Below are 19,155 nucleotides of genomic sequence, written 5' to 3'. Positions count from 1 at the left end.
CATGACCCTTTTGCTTAGCAATCCATAGGCACCTTGCCTTCTAACACTCCAGCTCACTGAAAAGGGAAGGCCTTTTAGGTACAAAAAGGTGATTTATTTATTGTATTTAATAAATGAGGACCTCCACTATTTTTCCTTCTTCTTTTCCTAGCCCAAGCAATTTAGATCACTTCATGTATGTATGTGTGTGTTTCTTTAATTCAAACTAAACTAATTTAAAATTTTTATTAAAATCCTGCATTTAGGTACTTTAATAAATCAAATAATTTTATGAAATTTGTAATGGAAAATAGCAGTCCTTGCCCTTTTTCTATGTCCTCATGACCACGTCTTTCCCTTCTAGCTATTATTTTTAGGCATTAACCCTTATATTTCTACATAAATGACACTATTTGGCTTTCAGTAGCATCTGTTGACTTCTTTGTGTAGAAGATGAAGTTTCAGCTCCCTTGCCCTCCAGCACTTTTCCTCACCCGGTAATTATGTCTCCAATCTCTGGACAAATCAGCATCACTTATTCCTATAATGAAAGCTATGTAAATATTATTTATTCCTGAAGCCCATCATGTGCTTTGAAAGGGATTACAGTTCCCTAGCCTCTTCTGGTGACCAGGAGAAACTGTGCCCTCTTGGTCTAATGAAGGCAGGTTTCCCTCAGGGTTTAGGCTGCTCATTTTGCCATTTTCAGTTCGTTAAGATATGTAAACATGCTATATAAATGTTAGCTCTTACCATCACTTCAATATTATAATTTGAGCCAAACCTCATTTAGCCCTGTTCTTAGCTATATGTGTATGAAGGAATAGGTTTAAAGTATTTTTGCCAATAGCTGCATTTAGAGACATTTGTAAAGTACAGGTCTGTGTTAATATATACAACCCTTGCTGGATAGCTACTTAGTAGCATTATTGCTCAAGAGAGGAAATGTCTGTGGGCAAGTCTTTGTTCTTAATAATTTTCTCTTGTATTGCACCGGAGAGGCCATCTGCTATATCAATTTTAGGCATTTTGCTTTTGGCAGTTTATTTAGTAGCAGTTACTGCTATCTGGGAAAAGTCACATGTAGAATATACACACATTTCCAAAGCTATGTTTTGTTTTGTGTGTGTGTGTGTGTGTTTTTTTTTTTCTTTTAGTTGAAGTGTATCTGCTGTGGAAGGCCTTAATCAGGTTCTGATCTGTTACCTTGCTATCGTTTAGTTTTTTGCTTTTGGTAGTTTTTCCTGAAGCCTTATATTATATTTGATAAGCAAGGCTCTTGGTTTTACTCATTTAAAAATATAGAGAATCCTTTAGAACATAAAAGCTTCTGTGTCATAAATAGGAAGGCTGTGGTTTGGCTTGTGGAGCTGAAGAGACTGTTGGGCGACCAAGTTCATGTAAGAATACACAATCTGAGGGAGAATCTAACAGATGACTGACGGGGTGCAGGAGGAAGACAGTGACCCTTATTTGTTGGTAAAAATAGTATTTGGGGGAATATCATAGTATGTCATACTAATTGGTAACTCTCATATAATAGTGTGACTTAAATATCTACTTAAAACTTTTGTTCGAAAGGGGAGGGTGTCAAGATAACGAGCATCTACTAGAGAAAAGGTCCATGGTGGTTTCATAATGCATCGCAGAAGGATGTGGGTGTGAATGAATGCTCAGTGGCTGGCTATCTCTGCCACCAGTGCCTTTCACAGACGTCTGCAACTGAACACAGCCCCTTTTCCTGCAACCTTCTAGTCCTTCCCTAGGAATCTCAGACAGTGTGTCAGTGCCGACCCTTGACATGAAACCAGTGGCTATCTTTGGCTAGAGTTTCATACAGGATAAAATAAGGTAGAAATTACTGCAGGTTTGTCCAGCATGGAGATAGAGTTAGATTAATCTGTGATTCTTTGTAGTTTCCCACCTAATAAGTTAGAGATATTTGGATACATGAGGGAGCTTTGCCTCTGATCTGCCAGGGGACCTTCTAGTTCTGTAATCTCTCTCCATCTGGAGGAAAATGGTCTAGTGTTACCTACCTTATTAAAGTTGTTAGCAGGGTTAATTGAAGTAATGTATATATATACATTTTATATTTTACTGTAGTCCCCAGCCAAAATAGGTGGTCAGTACGTGGCAGGGGCTTTTACTAATATAATCGTAGCCTAATTGTTACTTTACAATTTTCTTGAAAATGTACTGTCATTGAATATATGGTAGATATAGATAGAGTGCTATGCTTTTTGCACCTCTAATAAGTGCTGGGGTTTTTTAAAATGTTTTTTGTGTATTTGGTGGGGGGGGGGGGGAGAGGGAGGGAGGGAGAATGAGTGGAGGAGGGGCAGAGAGAGAGGGAGACACAGAATCCAAAGCAGGTTCCAGGCTCTGAGCTGTCACCACAGAGCCTGAACTGGGACTTGAACTCACAAACGACAAGATCATGACCTGATCCAAAGTCGGACACTCCCCAACTGAGCCACCCAGGCATCCCTGTAATGTTGATTTCTAAGGAAAGATTCATATTTGAGAGTAGGTCTTTGGCTCAATAACCATGGTTATGGGAAAGCTCTCTAAGATGACATGGCCATACATAACCCTGGGAAAAGGATTGCCGAATTAGAGACATATTCTCAGGAGGAAATAATATGCAGGAGCCTAGCGAACTCACACCTTTAAAGACAGGCACAGCTGATAGAGTGCTTCCTGAGTGCTTTAGTCTGTGGCCTTGCTTCCCTGAACCCGGGGCGAGGAAGTTGGTTGTCTCCTTTCCTACCCTCATCTCACCCAGTCTATTTTTTTCTTAACTGAAGTTTACTTGACATATGATGTTACATAGTTTCAGGTGTACAACATAGTGATTCCACAATTCTTTATGTTACCCAGTGTTTCCCATGTTAAGTGTTGTCACTGTCACCATCTGTACCAGTAAGTAACACTGTTATTACAGCATTGTTGACTGTTTTCCCTATGCTGTACTTTTCATCTCTGTGACTTATTTTATAGCTGCAAGTTCATATCTCTTAATCCTCTTTATCTCCCTCTTCTTCACTGTTGTCAACTCCAGAAATTTTTAGGGCTCCACTGTTTTTAATTAATGTAGACAGAAGTGTGGTCCCAAAGCCTCTCCATTGCCATGGATCTCATCAGATTGCTGCCCTACAGGAGAGACTAAAGCTTGTTATGCTAATGGAATTATTTAGCAATGTCTTGATGAGTTTCTCTTATTGTAAAGCCCAAGAGTGGTTAAATAATAGCAGAGGCATGGGGCGCCTGGGTGGCTCAGTTGGTTGAGCGGCCGACTTCGGCTCAGGTCATGATCTCGTGGTCCGTGAGTTCGAGCCCCGCGTCGGGCTCTGTGCTGACAGCTCAGAGCCTGGAACCTGTTTCAGATTCTGTGTCTCCCTCTCTCTGACCCTCCCCTGTTCATGCTCTGTCTCTCTCAGTCTCAAAAATAAATAAACGTTAAAAAAAAAAAAAAGTTTAAAAAAAAATAATAGCAGAGGCAGGGAACATTTATTTTTGCTTAGGTAAGGAAAACAAAAGCTCATGTGAATGAGCGTTTTGTAATTATTTTGTTAGTTCAGCTGTGTGGTTTTATTCCATTCTGGCTTTTTTGGGAAATGACTTAGAGGTGTTTTGTTTGTTTGTTTGTTTTTATTTTTGTTTTTTTAAATGGGCCATAGGGGAAAAAGTAATGTTTGAATTTGTTAAATGATTTCTTGCCATTTGTAAAAACAGATATTGCATATCACTCCACATAGGAAATCCGTGCTGTTAGGATGCTTAATGTTCTATCGGAGGCGTTTAGTTTAAAAAAAAATAAAATAAGAAAGCTGCATGTGATATAGATGCTTCTGAACTTCAAAATAAATGGTGTGGTTTTAAAAAGAAAATGGTTATGACAGATTGTAGACCTTTTTGATCTGTTTCCTCAGAATGTGGAGTGGTTTCTAAGTGACCTTGCCTGGAAGGCATGCTTATGTAGCTGCTTTCTCTGTAGCTGTTATTCCACAGCTTCCGTTTAATGCTCTTTCCACTGTGTGCCACTTGCAATGTTGTATTTAGTTTAAATATTTATAGGATCTTGCCACTGTATATTTTTCCTTTAGGCAATTGAAACATTTGTTGACCTGTAGTCCTAGAACTGTGAGAGGCGGCATATCTGATTGGTGAGACTGGGATAGATGGCCTTAGAGCACGGACTAGCTGTGGAGCCTTGAGTACATTACTAAAGCTGTCTGGGCCTCAGAAGTCTCTTCCTTTGAATGATGTATACAAAAGCAGTAATAATATTTACTTCAAAATATTATTGTGTGCCTGGCACACAGAACAGTGAATTAATGTTCCCTTCCATAAGTATTATTTCTTTGATGGAGAATTAAAAAAAAAAAATCTTGAAGGAGACTTGCATGGTGGGGGTTTCTTGTTATCTCTAAAAGGTAATGATTGCTTGGAGAAAACACAATTTTGAAATTGAGCTTAACTCTAGTATTTATGGATCTGTATCTTACCATAATATTCCTCTGTCCTGGCCATGCTGTTCTAAGTGTCATTTGGACCATTTGGCACAGATGTGATTTATGCAAACCTTTAAATGCCATGTTTCTTCTCCATGCTACAGCATTCGAATGGTAACTAACATTTGCTGCTTCCTTTTCCACCTTCCCTCTCTAATTTGCTTTAAGCATTTTGTACTCAGATAGCGTAAGAATCAATTTGTTTTGGGGGTGCCTGGGTGACTCATTCAGTTAAGTGTCTGACTTCAGCTCAGGTCATGATCTCACAGTTCGTGGGTTTGAGCCCCATGTCGAGCTCTTTGCTGACAGCTCAGAGCCTGGAGCCTGCTTCAGATTCTGTGTCTCCTCTCTCTCTGCTCCTTCCCCACTCGTGCTCTGTCTCTCTGTCTCTCAGAAATATATATATATATATATGTATATGTATATGTATGTATAAATGAATCAATTTGTTTTGGCCTCAAGTTCAGTTTTTTTGACATGAAGCATCTATAAAATACTTAGTGAAGATGCAGACCCAGTATCCATATAATTCCAATCTGTGGGTCTGTGGTGCACCGAGGAATTTATAGACCAACTTTTGGGAGTCATCATTCAGACGCCCAAATAAGAGCTCTTATACTACTTAAGGCAACCCTGCAATGGATCACGAAGATCTGGAAGCTACGTGGTAGCTGGCTCAGAGGTATGATCAAATACTCGAGAGCCTCACAATAATTACTTACAATGAAATGTCACCACTTTCTTTAATTCTGTTGCTTGGCTTTGCTGTCATAAAAATATGTTCCATTAAGTGCGCTGCTTATAAAGCAGATGAAGAGAATTTCTTGTTGTCTTCCTGAAGGGGGAACACAAGATTGATTAGTGAAGTGTGGTCCAGGATTGGCCCTGGGTTAAATTCCAAGGTGTACCTTGCAGCAAGGAATGGGAATTTTCATTGAAATCTCCAGAGCTGTGACACATCCTGAGGCCCTCGGGGGATTTTTTTATTTCTCCCTTTGTTCACTTTCGACCTAGCATCCAAAACTGATGTGGTCCTTTTACAGAGTCCTGTGGGGCAAGGACCACGTCTGCCTACTGCGTGGTAGAGAAGGTGTGCTCTGGGGTTAGATGTGTCCGTGCCATTCTTCCCCTCTGCCACCTCCCCGACAGGGTCGCTGTGTTAGTTAGGTGAGGTTGTGCACATGCAATGCAAACACTTTGTGCCACAAAGTATAGCTAACAAATTCTAGTACTATTTTTATGGATCTCTCCAAGTTAACATTATTGTATTCTCAACCCCACTCCTCCTTAGCAGGCATATTTTAGAAACAGACACGAGCATTGTTAATTCCGCGGGCATCCAAGTGTGTTCTTGAGTTGCATTATCATTTAGAGAGTGTGCAGATAGGACCTGAACACTTCATGTCAGTGGTAAGGTTTGGCTGTGGGGGAGCAGTGAACAAAAGCAGGCAGAGAGTGGGGATAGGGATGGTACTGTGATAATAGGCTTTTTACTCGTGTCCTCTACGGCTCAGTTCACGCCTCAGTTTTTTTTCTTTCTTCCTTTTCAAGTAGGCTCCATGCCCAATTGCATGCTCCACGGATTGAGCCAGCCAGGCGCCTCTCATTGCCTCAGGTGTTTTGTTGTGTGTGTGTGTGTGTGTGTGTGTGTGTGTGTGTGTGTGTGTGTATTTTGAGAGAGAGAGAGTACATGTGCATGAACTGGGGAGAGGGACAGAGAGAGAATCCCAAGTGGTTTCCATCTCACAGACTGTGAGATTGTGACCTCAGCTGAGGTCAGGGGTCTGATGCTTAACCGACTGAGCCACCCAGGTGTCCCATTGCCTCAGTTTTTTTATTTTTTTTTATTTTTTTTATTTTTTTTAACGTTTATTCACTTTCTGAGAGACAGAGACAGAGTGTGAATAGGAGAGGGACAGAGAGAGAGGGAGACAGAGAATTCAAAGTAAGCTCCAGGCTCTGAACTGACAGAGCCCGACACGGGGCTTGAACTCAAACCATGAGGTCATAACCAGAGCCGAAGTGGGACACTTAACCAACTGAACCACCCAGGCATCCCCCCATCCCCCCCTGCATTGCCTCAGTTTTAATGAGCATATTGGGTTACCTAAAATCTGCGTCTCCTTAAAATTTTCAGTCTTTCTCTCTCTCTCTTGGTGGGGGTGGGGTGGGGTGGTGGTGTGGTTCCTGTAGTGTCTTTTTAAAATGTTTGTCCAGACCCTGGTTCTAGCAATATGTTCTAAAACCGTGTATGTATGTGTACTTCTTTGTTTTGTGTTGAACAGCAGACTGCAGTATTTGAAATCTTAAATAGAGCTAATGGATAAGTAGATGGAAGTGTGTCTTTGAAGATGGGTAGGAGTTAGCCTACCTGTTCAGTCTCTACCTTGTTCTCCCACAATACATCTATGATTCTCTGTGGTTATGGGATACAGTTTGAAAACCATACCATTCTGGAAGATGTGTTTGTTCGACAGTAATTCTGTCCCACAAGTTGCAACCACGGGCTGCATAGATAATTCAGTAACTAAAAACCAGTGAACTGAGATCAGTGCTCTTGCTAACGTACTGTGATCATCTGGCTTGCTTTCACAAATAGGCACTCCTTTTGAACTGTGGTGTGTTTTTCTTACCTTCAAGATTTGTGGAGAAACTTTCTGACCTGAAGTACATTGCCTCTGGTACTTTTGAAGAGATTTCATTTACCAAAGACTTAGCCAAAACAGATTGGGATAGAGTCAGCTTAGAATTTATTATTTAAGTTGGGACACTTTTGAGAGTTAAACACAGTGTTAATTATACTTACATTAGGCCTGCAGGAATGATCTAGATCTGCCCTAGACAATCGGTACCTATGTTTACCCTAAGATAGACACACTCTGCATAGACAAAATAGAAATTTTGAATACCCCGTTTTCTGAAAGCTCGGGACTTATCTGAAATCTTAAAATGTGCCTCAAGACAAATGGCCTTTACATTGTCCCTCCTTGAGGTGCTGTGATAGGAATGGCATCTGCTATGAGTCAATTTATTGAGCATCTTCGAGGTATAAATACTCAGCTAGTCCTTACCAGGATTCTTCACCAACCATTGAAAAGAGCAAATTGCTTTTCCAAACAAACATTTAAAGAGTCTTGGTTTATAGTTTAGGCTCTGTGTTTTCTCTGTTCTAATAGTGATTTCTTCATGAATCTGACAGAGGTAATTCATCTTGTTTTCTCCCTTCTGTAGTCCCTATATTATATTTTAATTCCAAATTATTTGGAATCCAATCTCTTTTTTGTTGCGATAAATATTTCATATTTCTGTGCACTCTCAAAGAGGACCTTGGCATTTTCTATTTTTTGGCTAACCATAGCATTCAACCGACCATCAATGGATTCTCACTGTACTAATGGATACGCTGGGGAGGTCATTCGCAAGGGTGTGGTGGCTGAGTAGGAATGTGTTTCAGTTGTAAAAAGAATGAGGGCTATTCAGATTTAGTGGACACGGTGTTTGAACATGGAGAAGGGAGCCAAAAGGTCATCTTATCCAGCCTGGGGAAGTTATTTATAAAGGAGTTGATATTACCAGAAGATAAAATGAACTTCTGTTCACCTCTGATTTCCTCCTTTACCTAGCTCTACTAATATCTTTTTAAAACTAGTTTTTAAATGACTGTTCACCTAAGTACAACTCAATATTGACCACCTTTATTCCCTGATGGTCACTTTCCTGAGTATGTAGGCTTTAGGACCTAATCTTAAAAAAGTAATAAATTCCTTATTTGTGTTAAGTGACTGTAAGCATTTTTCCCTATTCAGAATACCATCTATGCTGTGGTTGTACTCACACTAAATTATACTCAAAGCTAAGGCATCTATAGCATACTCAACCTTGACCTTTATCCTGAGGGTAACACATGTATGATGTGTTCATCATCTGCTGCTGTTCATCTCTACAGACTGAGTTCTGTGAAATTATGTGTCTGGCCCCTTTCATTCTGTGTGTTGCAGGTCAAGCATGGCCTGGTGGTCTCTGTGTTTAATGGTTGCATGACATTGGCTTTGATTTATGGGAAGCATCTTGATCATCAGAGCCATGTTTGTTTATACTTTTAATTCTGAAAGAGGGGAGAGGTGGAATTTTCTAAACTACATTATACTGTTTCTTCTCCTCATTTGAAAATGCATATGTGTGAAAAAGAAGACAAAAAACAAATTGATGGAGGTTGTAGTGTGGGTGGAAATATATGGGCAGTCACTGTTTTATACCAATATCCAAAGCTAGTTTCTAACCTACCTGTTTGGAAATAAGGAATTTGATAAATATTTGCCCAGTTGAATAAAATGATAGGCATAGCTTACCTAGAGATGTGAGAAGGGACGGTTGCTGATGAGGAAGCCAAACCGAAGGGCCACTACTTGGTAGGCAACTCACTGGTAAATAATGGAGAAATGGCTGTTAGTTCTCTTACATTCTGTTAAGGAGGTTGGTTGCTTCCTGTTGGGATAAAGCCAAAATGCCCACAAGAATTCCTTCCATCACTGGTTCTTAAATAATTCCTTAAATCACTGGTTTGATTGTTGGACATGGACCAGCAGCATTGGCATTGTCTGAGGACTTGATAGAAATGCACATTCTCAGGAATGACCCCAGATTCCCATCCCTGAAACAAGGTCTGTGGGTGAGCTCAGGGATACATGTTCTGGCAGTTGTGTTAAAGTTTGAGGATCACTAGTAAACCAACAATTTGTATCATCTTTAGGTTGTGAAGTCCTTTCATAGTTTGTTGAAAGCCACAATGTACAATACATTTTATATATTAGTGGGAGATTGGGGAACCCCTGATTAAATACTCTGATATAAACCATTTTAATTAAACAAATTTTTTTTAATGATTATTTATTTTAGAGAGAGAGAGGGAGAGAGAGAGTGTGTGTGAGTGTGAGAGTGTGAGTGAGTGAGCAGGGGAGGGACATAGAGAGAGGGAGACACAGAATCTGAAGCAGGCTCCAGGATCTGAGCTGTCAGCACAGAGCCCTGTGCGGGGCTCGAACCCACAGACTGCAAGATATTGACCTGAACCGAAGTCGGACGCTTAACCGACTGAGCCACCCAGGTGCCCATAAGTATTTTAATTTTCAGACTGTATCCTGCTAGAATTTGTAGATTCTAAGCCACACACCAGTTTTTGTTTTGTGTTTTTAAAATTTGATAATAATTTGTCTGCAGTAGGATGTGTAGCTGTGGTCCGTGGTTTGCCACCAATTTTCTTCATGGAAAGGTCACACCCTGAAATTTCCAGACATTATTGCTGGGCTCTGCAGGGTGGTCCTGACACCTGCTTGCTCAACTGTAGACTTGATGGGGTAGAGGCTCTTTTTGTTGCACCTAGCCAGGCGCGTAGGAAGGGAATTTAGTGAAGACTTAATCTTCAAGTTGTTTGCTTTAAGCAGTTTAATTAAAGAAGACTTATTAAGGCATGCGTAGGAAAATTAGAAAATGTAGAAAAGTGGAAAAAGGAAAAGAAAGATCATTGAGAAATTTATCCTTGGGTAACCATTTTCTTGTAAATGGTAAAATAAGGAAAAGAAGGGTCACAAGAAGTAAGTTTCTATCTCCTGCTTAATGTGCTATGGTAATAGTAGTAGCAATACCATTATTAGCAAAACCTAACATTGAGTTTTTAGAATATGCCAGATACTCTTCTAAATTCCTTTTCTGTATTAACTTATTAAAATCTAATAACTAATGTATGAAGTAAGTTCCGTAAATGTACCCCAATAAAACAAGGACAGTAAGGCACAGAGTGGTTAAGCATCATACCCAAGTTCACACAGCTGGTAAGGATGTAAGTTGCAGCAGGGGGTGCTTTAGTTCTTGGTCTTAAACGTGTCCCTTCTACTGCTCCTCTAGGATGATGGGAAAACACGTGCTGTCACTTGCTGTCATTACTGCTGCGTGGTGGTGGCGGCGGAGAGGAGACTCACGTGTAAATGGGTTGAGGGTGAGGAGTAGGGCATTTTTGCCGGGTCAGGTGGGCACAGAGGTGGATCAACAACTTGTGGGCATGTATAGTTCCTATGATTTTAGGACTGCCCAGCACCTGTTAGTGACCCGGCTAATCACCAGCTTCACCTGGAAATACCTCCCATTCCACTGGCATCAACATGTAGAGCTGCGAAAAGAATGCCTGCTGATTGGGACCTTCCCGGCTTGCCTTGAAGTGATGGGCATCTGTTTAATTTTAAACATTACATTTTCTGTGCTGTGAACATACGCAAACAGCTTGAACCTGAAGGAAATGTATGAACTGGCCTTCACAATTTGCTGCTATGGTGGGGCTGACAGAATCATTATTGGTCACTGAGCCTTTATTATATTTTATTTAAAGTTTATTTATTTTGAGAGAGACACAGAGAGACACAGAGACACTGGGGGAGGAGCAGAGAGATAAGGAGAGAGAGAATCCCAAGCAGCCTCCTTGCTGTCAGCACAGAGCTGGATGTAGGGCTCAATCCCCATGAACCACGAGCTCATGACCTGGGCCAGAATCAAGAGTCGGGTGCTTAACTGACTGAGTTACCCAGTGACCCTGGTCACTGAGCCTTTAAATAATACTTGCTTATAAAGTTGCCTTGTACTTAGATCTTGAGTTTAATGCCAGCTTGGGTCATAATGACTTTTCAAAATGTCATGAGCTTTGCATGTGAGATCATTTATTTAATTTTCCTTAAAATTATTTCCCAGAACAGTAAGTGGAAATTTTTTCTTGTTATATGAACGTAAAGAATCTAAGAGTGAATTGATTGACTATACCCAGGGAACAAGGACTGATCTCTAAGAGATAAATTAGAGGCTAAGATTGTGAACTGCAAAGTTGAAATTCCTGGATTCAAATCTGGCTTACCCCACTTACCAGCTGTGAATGGCTAAAATACTTTAATTCATTTATTAAATGGGAATTACTCTCTGTATCCCGTAGGATTGTTGTAAGAATTCACTGAGCATTAGTGCAGTGCCTAATGTGTGGAAAGTACTTAATAAATGTTAGTAATTGTTAAATACTAGGAAGGCAGGTAACCATGGACAAAAGTTGAGATCTCTTCCTACTGTTCCCAACCCCTACTGACCCCAGTATATCTAGGTGACTTCCCAATGGCACTTTTTAACGCTGAATATTTTTCTGTCGAGTAGTTGTAAACCAGAAGGCAAGAATCATGTTTTAACCATTTCCTTATTGATGGATGTTTGGATTATTTCATATTTTCCTCATCATTATAAACATCTCATACCTTATTTTCTCACTCCCTTGTACTTTCCCATTAAAACTTTGAAGGTTGTGTTTGATGTTGGTCTTTAGTTCCACTGCTATAATTGTTTTCATTATTCTGCTGACATTTGTTTGGTGGGGTATCAGGAAGGGTTTGGGCTCGTTGGGTGTAGTGTTAAATCATTATTGGGCATTATTGGGCATACTGTGCTATGTTTTAAAGAATCGAGTCTTTCCACGAGGGCAGGAGGGGTGTGTTTTAGCAGAGAAGAAAGAGGAAGCTGTCTAAGCACTCTTACTGAAAACTTCTTATGCCTGCCCAGTCTCTCAGAAATTCAAACCTGAACTCATTAGTTGGTATGTAATTGTATAAAGTGCTCATACGCCAGTATGGAGAGTGTTCTCGTTTATATTCGATAGAATGCCTTTTCCCTGAAATTGTTCTTCAAATTGAGGTTTAATTTTGTTTAATGTTTATTTATTTTTGAGAGGGAGGGAGAGCATGAGAGGAGGGGGAGGGGAAGAGAGAGGGAGACACAGAATCTGAAGCAGGGTCCAGGCTCTGAGCTCTCAGTACAGAGCCAGATGCGGGGCTCAAACCCACGAACCCTGAGATCATGACCTGTGCTGAAGTAGGATGCTTAACCGACTGAGCCACTCAGGTGCCCCTAGTTTATATGTTTAAAAACTTGTCTAGTTCATAATCACAAGATCATTGCCGTCTGCGAGGAGGAGTCTGGGCAGTGCTTTCAAACTTCTTCCCGGCTGGCTTCTGGGCAGGCACAACAGCTTTCCAGAGGTGTGTTTTAGACAGTCTGAGGGAGTCTCTTCCCTTCAGCCTCCTGAAGACCATTTCTGGTTCTGTGTCTGATGTAAAAGTGTTTTAAGATTTTGTTTGAATAGAAGTTCTTCCTGACAAATGACAGTCATAACAACTCTGATTTAGAGGGGTCTCTGATTTCGTCTCTTTCCAGGGACTAATGGGAGGGACTGGAACAGGGCCTTGTGACTCTGAGAATTGAAGGTGGCAGGCAAAGACTAGGGCATTCTGTCCTGGACGAGTATGACTAGTTCTGGTCCAAGGGGACATTTGATTGTTGTCTGTGCCCTGAACTTAGTTACCGAGTTCCAGAGCCCCTGCTGTAGGTTCTTGGCAATGTACACAGGTGCCTTTGGCTTTGTTGCCGTCGTACTTTGCTCATTTCCAGTTTCTCCTTGCTCCTTAGTGCTTCTGTGTGCATGGCTGTGGAAACTTCATGCTGATGGCTGCTCCTGGCATAGTGAGTTTGGGGGAGGCTCATCTGATTCCTGTTAAATAAGGAGATTTTTCCTCACATTCTCAATTTTTGAGGCATTCACAGGCCTCTGTTAAAATGAGAATATTAACTTGATCAAAGTTAAAATGCAAACAGATTTGTTGAATATTTGAAACTTAATGCTGAATGTGTCCAGAAATCCCAAGCAGAAGAAACCTTTAGGCTTATATTCATAGTACCAGCCCAAATGTAAAGCTGTTTGTTGTTGAGTGAATGAACTTAACATTAAATAATGGTTTGCCTAAAAGCATATAAACCTTCTGATTTACACTTCTAACTGAATGTTGAAAGAATAGACTCAGATAACAGATGTCAGCCTCTCAGCATGATATTTCACCTAACATCTTTTGGAGTGTTCACTGAGTTCACAATGACACTTTTCCTTTAAGAATGTCACCCAACAGAAAGAATCCTGAACTCTATTACCCTATGCCCACGGCCACAGTTCCAGAGATGATTGTGTAGCTGATGGAAAGATACCTGCAGACCCCAGAAATGTGAAGCTGAACCAGTGACATTAGTGAAAGAGAAAAGATGTGAATTACAATGTTGTATTTGCAAAAAGTAAAGTCTCTCTGCCAAAACAAAACAAGCAGGAATGAAACAGCTCAAGGACAAAAACAGATTAGAGGAAGAAACTATGGCCTAGAGCATTTCCAGCTTCTGGTTTTAGTACAACCTAAGATCTCTGATCCAAAGGCATTTTAGTATCTCATCAATAAATTCACTGGTCTACAGGGCCCCTGGGTCGCTCAGTTGATTAAGCATCTGACTTGGGTTCAGGTTATGATCTTGCTGTTTGAGCCCCACATCAGGCTCTGTGCTGACAGCTCAGAGCTTGGAGCCTACTTCAGATTCTGTGTCTGCTTCTCTTGCTCATGCTCTGTCTCTGTCTCTCAACAATAAATAAGTGTTAAAAAGAACTAAAAAAATAAATTCACTGGTCTAAAACACAGCAAACAACCCCCCCCCCCCCCCCCCCCCGCAAACACAGTTTGCCTAGACTTTAGACATTATGAAAATTATATTTGCACAAAAGCACTTGTATAATAGTATAGTCCTTTTTTGGCGTGTTGTGTTTTTTGACTTTCACATTAGTCTTAGCTATTTTTTCTTTGAATAATCTTTTCTAGCATTTTGAAGATTTTAAGTAAATGAAGGAGTGTATGAGTAAGTGGTACGAACGAATCAGTGTAAAGGAACTCTAGCCGTAGGAGAAAATCGAATCAGTGTAAAGGAACTCTAGCCGTAGGAGAAAAGCTTTGAGATTTGGTGGCTTGTGACTGGGAAAAATAAAACGTGTGTGCAGGGGCATTTGGCTGCTTGTTAAGAAGACAGTCAAGAGTGAGAAGAAAAATTGCTGTAGCCATTCTATGAAAGAAAAGCTACCTCTTCCTAGGGAGGGACTGGTGTGCTCAGTCCTCGTATGCCATCGGATCCTGTAACTTGTATAAACTCCTTCCTGATGTGAAGTCCATGCAGTCTCTCGTTGGGTGCAGGTGCCTTCAGTGTGATTTGAAATGGGTGTTCAGGAAAACTAAGATTTACTTCATAGCTAGCAATAGTGAATTCTATCAGTGCTGTGAAGTCCTAGAGAACTTTTCAAATTAAATTTTGGGTAGCTCATTCTAGAGCGTATTTCCTGAATGGTAGAGTTTCTTAAATTCTTTAAACGAAAAGTTTATTTTGACTGTTATTGGAACCATTAACTAAACACTTCATGGACTATATGGCTTAAGACAGTATTCCTTACTGGGAGTTTATTTTTTTCTGCTTTTATTCTTTCTGACTTAAGGCTTTAGAAAAAGTTATACATTGAATAAGGCATAAAAGTAATGGAGTTCCATTAAGGGAATGGTGATAATGGAAATACTTGATGAGAAAAAGGAATTTAAATGCATAACTTAACCACATTGAAGTGGCTAGCCATGAAAACTCCTTTTTCTCTTCAAAAAGAAACAATGCCAGGTTCATATGGTACTTTCTTCTATTTTGCCCTAAATTCTAAGCAACTATTGTTGATAGTTTCTCTAACAAATTTTTTTTCAATGTTTATTTTTGAGAGAAAGAGAGAGAGAGAATGCATGCTTGTGAGTGGGCTAGGGGAAAAGAGAGAGGGGGAGAGAGGATCTGAAGCAGGCTCTGCACTGACAGCACAAGGTCTGATGCAGGGCTCAAACTCACAAACTGAGATCATGACCTGAACAGAAGTTAGATGCTTAACCAACTGAACCACACAGGTGCCCCTTGTTGATAGTTCGGAGCAATATTAGCTTGTGAATCTTGGGTAGTCATTAAACATAGAGGGACGTGCAAGCTACAAATAAATGAGTGCCTAGGTTCTCGTTTAGCTGTGAATAGTTTTCCTGTGGCAGTTCCTCACTTGAGGAAACATAAATGTCATCTGGGTAATAAAAAATAAGAATTGCTAAACAGTGAGTGCGTTTTAGCTCAGTATCAAGGAACCAGCTGGCAACATACAACTCTTCAGAACAGTCTCCTCATTTTTTAGTATATGGAGTATTTTTACCAACTTCATTGCTAAGTACTCAGAAAATGTTCTATGATCCTAGTTAATTTGTTAATTTCTCCAAGCCCTAATAAGTGGAAAAGAGTATTTTTACTCTTCCCAATCTTGTGCTTTCTTAGTAAAATCTCAAGGAAATAACTTGAAATGCTTTATATTAGATGCCTTAGGTAATAATCTTTGAGTAACAGGAATAATTCTATTTATGGTTTGACATATTTTTTAGAAGAAATATTACTAAAACATTTTTAAAAGTCCTCTAAATCTTATAAAATAATGCATATGTTTAAGGCTATAGGAACAATGTCCCCAGAGAGTAATCTTTTTGAGTAATCATTTATTACTCATTTTAGAAGTCAGTTTAAAGTGGACCTGCTAAGAATCACTTGACTGATGAAGCCTAATTCATTAAAGAGAATTTCGTCTATACTAATGAGATGGTAATTGATCTAATGCATATTCAAAGAGGAAGAAACTATTGTGAGCAAACTGTCCTCTGTTTCTTTGTGCTGGGTTAAACTGTTGTTCATTACAAGTGCTGGGTTAAACTGTTGTTCATTAAAAAAATGCAAACTTTGGATTATCCCTATCCTAGTTAAAAGCTTATCGTAAGGCAGGGCCAGACCATCACTTTCAAATGGAGACTTGTGTGTCCATTTGGATCACATTTGTGACTTTATTCCTGTGAGTAGATTTTCCATCCAGGATATACCGTAGGCTAAGTAAGCATAGGCCTCTTCAACAGGCTTTGTCTTAACCCATGGGGGCATTTGTAAATGAGCAACAGTGTTTATAGATCATTTCTTCTCTGCGAGATCTATTACCAGGTGAAATAAGGAGTCAAATAAACAATTCAAGATGGATTGTATACCTAAATGTAAAACTGAAACCATAAAGCTTCTAGAAGAAAATATAGAGTATGTTCACAACCTTGGGTAGGCAGTAATTTATTGGGATACAAAAGACACTAATCATAAAATGCAAAGTTAATAAATTGTACCTTTTTAAAATTGAAAACTTCCATTTTTCATTTGATACCATTAAGAAAATGAAAGGCAAGCCACAGATTGGGAGGAAAAATACACAATACATACTTCTATTAAATGACTCAGGCTATTTAAAGAATTTCTGTAACTCAATAAAAAAAAAAATGGCCAAAAGACATGAAGAAACAATTCACTAAAGAAGATGTTTGACCAAGCAACAGATGAAAAGGTGTTCAGCATCTTGAGTTAATAGGGAAATGCAAATTATAATGATGAGATACTTCACACCCATTAAAATGGCAAAACAAAACCAAAAAAATTAAAACAACCCCCCCCCCCCAAAAAAACCCAAAACACCAATATTGACAATACTAACTGTACACAAGGAAATAGAACAATTTTTAGTTGGAGTATAAAGTAGAAAATCTACTTTGGAAAGCAGTTTGGTAACTTTTAATCAAGTTAAACATACAGCTAATGAGCTAGTAATTTAATTCCTTGGCTATTCACCTAAGAGAAATGAAAGCATATGTCCATAAAAAGCCCTTTACTAGAGTATTCATAGCAACCCTATTCATAACAAACAAAAATTAGGAATGACTCAAATGTTCATCATCAGATTAAAATGAGTAAAGAAATTATGGTATACTTACAGAATACCACTTAGTAATCAAGAGGAATGATAGATGCCAACAGTGTGATCCCAACAATAAATCTCAAAATGTTAAATTGAGCAAAAGAATTCAACACAAAAGGTGTATGTACTGTGTGATTATGTTTCAATGAAATTCTACTACAGGTAGAACTAAGTTCTAGTGACAGAAATCAGGTCAGTGGACACGTAGGAGTGGAAAGAAGTATAAGGGAGCTTTCAAGTATAATAATTGGGGTGGTGTTTACTTGGGGTCAAAATTCATTGAACTTACATTTCAAATCTTTCTATTTTATTGTATGTAGTTTACACTCCAACCTAAATTAAGTGGGGAAAAAAATCGATGGTGTAAAACTGGCCTGTAGAGCAGTAAGGATGTTAAAAGCGTATTGTAAACTATGTGTAAATGGTGTAGGATGTTGGAAAGATGGTGGGGAATATGCACCACACGAGCTCTCAGAAAAAGGCAGGTCAAACAGGAAAGGCTTTCTAGGCAAGAAGTGGTTTATGTTCTGTTTTGAAGATGGAAATTGAGAAATGTCAGAGATTGGCCATTGAAGGGAAAATAATTCCAAATAGGATCAAGATCTCAGGTCAAGGGATCAAGACAAGGATAAAGGAAGACATGCTTTTAGAGTTCAGTAAAAATATTAATTGAATTTGTTTCTCTACTCAGTGTATCATTTCCCACTCCTCTGTTGGTATGTCATTTTCCTTTTTCAAGATTCAGCCTAATTTTGTTTCTTCAGTCCACTGGATGCTTCAGCACACAGTGTTCTTTCCTTTTTCTGAGCTCCTATTATAACTGCACAGTGTAGCACATAATTTTTCCTAGATTATAGCCTATATGTTCAGTGGGTATCTTCTCAAAATTATTTCTTGAGGGAAGGTAGTTTTTCTTCCAATGCTCCAAGTGAAAGACTGAATCCACAATAAAATGCTGGTTAAGATTCTTTGGATGGAGGTTTGATGTGCAGGAGAGGACATCTGGTGGAACGTAGCTTTACTACATCTATATATATGAGTGTTAATGGCTATCCTTTTTGATTGTCACCTGTATACCAGACATTATGATAACTGTTACAATAGTTATTTTTAGGTAGGCATTTTTATTCTGTTTTTACAGATGCATAAACTGAGCAGACAGAGGTTTTGACAAGCTAGAATTTGAAGTATCTCTCTTTGGCTTCCACTGTTCTTGTGGTCATCAAACTACTGTACTGTGTTACTGAGAAATAAGGTGATGGTGATGACATCAGTAAACATTGATTGTACTCTTATGTCATGCCAGTCATTCTTTGGATACTTTATGCATGTTCATTTAATTTCCATGATCAGTGAGGAAACTCATAGAATCATTGAATGAATAACTTTATCAAGGTGATATCAGAGTAAGTGGTGTGGTGTCAGGATTTGAAACCACATAGTCTGATTCCAGAATGCATGATCTTTGCTCTTTACTGTTATGCTATATACCTTGGCTTTGTAGACTTGAGGACTTAGGATTTAGTGAAAGTCGTCTTTTAGTGAAAGCATAGTGTGTACCTTTTCTTAGGTAGGGTAGGAATGGATTTAGATAAAAACTAGTGAGGCAGAATGTTGTTTCTTTGGAACAGTTACTTTGTTCAGATCCTCCTTACTGCCGTCAATCCACTGAACATTTGTGGGGAAACTTCACTGTGCTATTTCCTTGTAAGGCTAAGACACACTCCGTTCTTTCGAAGGCTTAAGAGTCTAGGTCTAGGTCTCGGTTTTTTATTTTGTTATTTTACTCCCATGGCTTCTCAAGAATTTAAAAATTCTCATAGTATTTGAAATAAAGTAAGAAACTGGACATGACTGGCAGTATGCTACAGTTCTGGTTTTTGAAGGAAAATTAGCAGACCCATCCCCAGACAAAATAGTCTGGCCACAACCCCA

At 39.3% G+C, this 19,155-nt stretch overlaps 2 protein-coding genes across 25 annotated transcripts in view; one reads left to right on the top strand and one right to left on the bottom strand.

Moving 5' to 3' along the window:
* Nucleotides 1–19,155, top strand: part of MED12L (mediator complex subunit 12L) — a 333,827-nt gene that overhangs the window by 156,626 nt on the left and 158,046 nt on the right. The gene's annotated exons all lie outside the window — the stretch shown is intronic.
* P2RY14 (purinergic receptor P2Y14) overlaps nt 1–19,155 on the bottom strand; it is a 56,015-nt gene that overhangs the window by 30,337 nt on the left and 6,523 nt on the right. For 2 of the 4 annotated variants that reach the window (XM_042956834.1, XM_015539329.2), the window contains exon 2: nt 8,846–8,917. The exons of 1 other annotated variant lie outside the window; for it this stretch is intronic. The gene's annotated coding sequence lies outside the window, so the exon portion shown is untranslated. Of the gene's footprint in view, nt 1–5,218; nt 5,332–8,845; nt 8,918–19,155 lie in introns of all 4 variants that reach the window. One more of the 4 variants, XM_015539330.2, reaches the window with a different exon arrangement.

Source organism: Panthera tigris, chromosome C2, assembly GCF_018350195.1.
Source record: "Panthera tigris isolate Pti1 chromosome C2, P.tigris_Pti1_mat1.1, whole genome shotgun sequence".
NCBI classification, from domain to species: domain Eukaryota; kingdom Metazoa; phylum Chordata; class Mammalia; order Carnivora; family Felidae; genus Panthera; species Panthera tigris.
This window is presented reverse-complemented; position numbering and strand designations above follow the sequence as displayed.